Below are 5,778 nucleotides of genomic sequence, written 5' to 3' on the forward strand. Positions count from 1 at the left end.
TTCAAGCCACAAACCTTCCCTCCATTTATTCTATACAAATAAATATAAATGTTTTACTTGAAGGGTGGGATATCAGTAAGAATTTCTAAATTGAGTTTGTTCTCTTCCTTTAAAATGTAAATATTCAGAATACCTAGGTGGCTCAGTCAGTTAAGCATCTGCTTTTGATCCCAGGGTCCTATGCTCCAGTCCTACCTGGGGCTCTCTGCTCAGTGGGGAACCTGCTTCTCTTTCTCCCTTGGCCTGACCCTCCCCCTGCTTGTGCTCTCATCTCTCACTCTCTGTCTCTCTGAAAAATAAATAAATGTTTTAAAAAATGTAGATATTCACTAATTCTATGTCCCCCCACCAGGATTTTATTTTTATTTCAGAAACAGAATGAGCAAAAGAGAGAGAGCATGAGCAGAGGAAGAGAAGAGGGAGAAGGAGAAGCAGATTTCCTGCTGAGCAGGGAGCCCGATGCTGGACTCCAGGATTATGACCTGAGCCAAATGCAGATGCTTAACCAACTGAGCCACCCAGGCGCCCCTCACTAATTCTACATTTTCTGAGTGCTTACTGTGTCAGTACACTGTGCTAAGAACTATGGGAATCAAGAACACGTGGGAGAAGCCCCCGTGTTTTCTGAGTGCTTACTGTGTGCTTACTGTGTCAGTACTGAGTTAGTACTTGGAGTACTTACTGTGTCAGTACAGTGTGCTAAGAACTATGGGAATCAAGAACACATGGGAGAAGCCCTGAAGAGGAATATCTAGGAATGGAATCAAGAACAGTGCTACCACTTAACTATTGTTTAACCGTTGACAAATCAACCAATCTCTAAATTAGATATTTTAGTAAAATGCAGGGATGGAGGTAAAGGATTTCTAGATCGTTGTGGTAGATTGCTAAAACAGCCAAACTTACCTATCCCTTCCATATGCCCACCTCTTCTCAAGGTGACTTTATATTTCCTTAAATAAAAAGGTGAAATATATTTCCTTACCCAGTGGACCTGAGCTATCCCTGTGATGTGGCTTTGGCAAAGAATGAAGAGCACCAGAATTTTTTAATACATAGAGAGAGACTTTTTAAAAAGAAGGAATTAGGGGCGCCTGGGTGGCTCAGTGGGTTAAAGCCTCTGCCTTCGGCTCAGGTTGTGATCCCAGGGTCATGGGATCGAGCCCCACATCGGGCTCTCTGCTCCGCGGGGAGCCTGCTTCCTCCTCCCTCTCTCTCTCTCTCTCTCTCTCTCTCTCTCTCTGCCTACTTTTGATTTCTCTCTGTCGAATAAATAAAATCTTTAAAAAAAAATTTAAAAAGAAGGAATTAATCCTTTGAGCTCCCCAAAACATCACTAGCCCTGCTATTAAAGCAAAGTCATTAACCAGAATTTATTTCATGCTAATCTTCTCTGTATCGTTCCAATTTTAGTATATGTGCTGCCGAAGCGAGCACAACCAGAATTTATTTCAGTAAGAGAGAACACAACTTGGCAAATCTTAGCAATGTATCAGAAAGGAGAATTCAGAAATGGAATACTTACTGAGTTTTGGGTTCTGAGTTCAACTGGTTTAAGATGGGTCTTTCAAGGCAAGGAAATGATTGGGATCAGGCAAATATGTGATATAATTATTTAAAATTTGGTGACGCCTGGGTGGCTCAGTTGGTTAAGCAGCTGCCTTCGGCTCAGGTCATGATCCCAGCCTCCTGGGATCGAGTCCCACATCGGGCTCCTTGCTCGGCGGGGAGCCTGCTTCTCCCTCTGTCTCTGCCTGCCATTCTGTCTGCCTGTGCTCGCTCTCTCCCCCCTCTCTCTCTGATAAATAAATAAAAATAAATAAAATCTTTAAAATTTGGTGACAGAGAGAGGGGGTCCTGAAGTGACTTTTGTTGTCACTTGCTGCAAGTACAAATTGTTGTGGATGCCTGCAAGCTAATTGTGGAAGTCAATAGTCTACTATCTCAGATAAATTGATCTGTGGGAATTTTCTAAAGAAGTGAAACTAACTACTGTTTATAGTAACATCCATTTCAGGCAAAATTTCCTTGAACAACCATCTAAGTCAAGTTGACCTAGGTGGTCTACAGTCTTACTTAAGTCATATTGTCACACATACTCTCAATTTTTAGTATATTTCAACTTTATGGGCATAAAATTATTGATAATAGTTTCTTGTTATCTTGTACATTTCTAATGTAACAATAGTTATGTTTTCTTTCTCATTCCTGACATTGCTTGGTGTGCTTTCCTCTTCCTTGAAAATTTTTCCAAAGGTTTTGTATTTTAAGATTTTCATAGAGCCAATTTCGGAACTTATTTTTTCTCCTTATTATATTTCAGCTTTCTCTCTCATTGAATTTTTCTCTTATTATTTCCTTCCTCCTGCCTTCTGTTTTCTTTGGATTTTATTCTTTCTTTCTTTTTCTCATTTTTTAAAAAGATTTTATTTATTTGGCAGAGAGAGATAGCAAGAGAGGGAACACAAGCACCGGGGAGCTGGAGAGGGAGAAGCAGGCTTCCTGCTGAGCAGGGAGCCCGATGTGGGCTCTATCCCAGGACCCTGGGATCATGACCTGAGCCAAAGGCAGCTGCTTGATGACTGAGCCATCCAGGCACCCCCCTTTTCTAATTTCTTAAGTTAACTCTTTATTATTCAGCCTTATTTCTTCTCTAATACAAACTTTAAATCTGTAAAATGCCAGGAGAACCACTTCTTCTGCATCCCACAGTATGTAGCATTTTCACTTATCATTCAATTCTAAGTATTTTTTAGTTTTCTGTATGATTTCTTCTTTGACCCATAAGCTATTTTATATGTGTTTTTAAATGCTTTATATTCTTGGGGGGGTATTTGTTTTTATTTTTACTTCCTTCTAGTACTACTAACATATAATTGGCATACAACATTGTGTAAGTTTAAGATGTACAACATATTAATTTGGTACAATATATATTCAAAATGATTACCACAGGGGTGCCGGGGTGGCTCAGTGGACTAAAGCCTCTGCCTTCTGCTTAGGTCATGGTCTCAGGGTCCTGGGATCAAGCCCCACATTGGGCTCTCTGCTCAATGGAGAGCCTGCTTCCTCCTCTCTCTCTGCCTGCCTCTCTCACTACTTGTGATCTGTCAAATAAGTAAATAAAAATCTTTTTAAAAAATGATTACCACAGTAGCATTAGATAACACCTCCATCAACTCACATAATTACCATTCCTATTTGTAGTGAGATCATTCAACATCTATCCTCTTAGCAACCTTTAAGTATGTAACATTGTATTATTAACTATAACTACCATGTTATACGTTAGATTCACAGAACTTATTCATTATAAGTTATAATTGGAAGTTTGTACCCTTTGACCAACATTTCATTTCTCTCAACATCCAGGCCCTGGCGGTTGCCAGGTTGCCATTCTAATGTCTCTAAGAGTTTAGCTATTTTAGATTCCCCATATAAGTGATATCATACAGTATTTGTCTTTCTCTGTTTGACTTATTTCACTTAGCATAATATCTTCAAGTTCCATCCATGTTATCATAAATGGCAACATTTCCTTCTTCATCGTGGCTGAACAATTTTCTATTGTGTGTTACATATATAAATATATACATATGCTACATTTTATTTATCCACTAATCTGTAGATGGACACATGGTTTGATTCCATATTTTAGCTGTTATGTATAATGCTCCAATGGGAGAGCATGTATCTCTTCAAGGTATTGATTTCCTTTCCTTTGGATATATATGCAGAAGTGAGATTGTTGGATCATATGATAGACATATGTTTAATTTTTGAGTAACCTCCTACTATTTTCCATAGTAACTGGATGAATTTATATTCTACCAGCAGTGCACAAGAGTTGCCTTTTCTCCACATCCTGACCAACACTTGGTATCTTATCATTTTGATGATAGCCATTCTAACAGGTGTGAAGTAATGTCACATTGTGCTTTTGATTTGCATTTCCCTAATGATTAGTGATGTTGAGCATCTTTCATCAGTGATGTTGTATATCTTTTCATGTACCTGTTGGCAATCTATATGTCTTCTTTGGAAAAATGTTTATTCAGTTCCTCAGCCTATCTTTTTTTTTCAGCGTTCCAAGATTCATTGTTTATGCACCATACCCAGTGCTCCATGCAATACGTGCCCTCCTTAATACCCACCACCAAGGGACACCTGAGGGGCTCAGTAGGTTAAACCTCTGCCTTTGGCTCAGGTGATGATCTCAGGGTCCTGGGATAAAGACCTGCACTGGACTCTCTACTCTCAGCGGGGAGCCTGCTTCCCCCACCTCCCACCTCTGCCTGCCTCTCTGACTACTTGTGATTTCTCTCAAAATAAAAAGTAAGAGATGTTATAACTGATGGCTCAGAAATAAAAATGATCACCAAATATAATTATGAACAATTACATGCCAACAAATTGGATAAGCTAGGAGAAATGGATAAATTCATAGAAACATACAACATACCATTTAAATCATGAAGAAATAGAAAGTCTAAAGAGACCTGTAATTAGTAAGAAGATTGAATTAGTAATCAAAAATTCCTAGAAACATATAACATACCATAATTTAATCATGAAGAAATAGATAGTCTGAATAGACCGATTCTTAGTAAGAAGACTGAATCAGTAATCAAGGACCTCTCAAGAAAGAAAAGTCCAGGACCACATGGCTTCACTGGTATATTTTAATAATATTTAAAGAAGAATTAATGCCAACTTATCTCAAAAAATTCCAAAAAGTAGAAGATGAAGAAGCATTTCCAAATTCATTTTATAAGGCACAATTACCTTGATACCAAAGCCAGACAAGAAAAGAAAACTACAGGCCAATATCCCTGATGAAAATACATGAAAAAATCCTCAGTGAAATACTATCCAACAGAAACTAACAGCATATTAAAAGGATCATATACCATGGTCAAGTGGGATTTATCCCTTGTGTGTAAGGATGTTTCAACATGAAAATCAACTAATGTGATACACCACAATAAACAGAATAAAGAATAAAAGCACATGATTCGCCCAGTAGATGTAGAAAAAAAATTTAACAAAATTCAATACCTTTCATAACAAAAACTTTCAACAAACTAGGAATAGAAGGAAATTACCTTAACACACTAAAGACCATATATGAAAAGCCACAACTAAATATCATGTTCAGTGGTAAAAAACAAAACAAAATAAAACAAAAAAACTGAAAGCTTTTCCTCTAAGATCAGGAACAAGGCAAGGCTGTTCACTTTTATTCGACATAGTACTAAATCTCCTAGCCAGAGCAATTAGGTAAGAAAAGAAATAAAAAGCACCCACATTGGAAAGAAAGAAAGAAAGAAAATTATCACTGTTTGCAGACAATATGATCTTATATATAGAAAACCCTAAACACTACATAAAAAACTTATAATGATTAAATAAATTCATTAAGATTATGAGATACAAATTGAACACACAAAAATCAGTTGCATTTTAGGGTGCTTAGCTGGCTCAGAAGAACATGTGACTCTTGATCTTGGGGTCATGAGTTTGAGCCCCACACTGGGTGCAGAGATTACTTAAATAAACAATTTTTTAAAACATCATTTGCATTTCAATATGCAAACAACAAACTTTCCAGAAAGGTAATTTGGGGAAAATCTCATTTATAATAGCATCAAAATGAGTAAAATACCTAGCAATAAATTTAACTAAAGAGCTGAAAAACGTGTACACTGACAACTACAAAACACTGAAGAAAGAAATTAAACAAGACACAAACAAATGGAAAAAAATCTTGTGTTCATG

At 37.3% G+C, this 5,778-nt stretch overlaps 1 pseudogene; it reads right to left on the reverse strand.

The window, feature by feature from the left end:
• Positions 1–1,379: 1,379 nt before the first annotated feature.
• On the reverse strand, positions 1,380–1,437 carry LOC122892829 (annotated as a pseudogene).
• Positions 1,438–5,778: the final 4,341 nt, after the last annotated feature.

Source organism: Neovison vison, chromosome 12 (assembly GCF_020171115.1).
Source record: "Neovison vison isolate M4711 chromosome 12, ASM_NN_V1, whole genome shotgun sequence".
NCBI lineage: Eukaryota > Metazoa > Chordata > Mammalia > Carnivora > Mustelidae > Neogale > Neogale vison.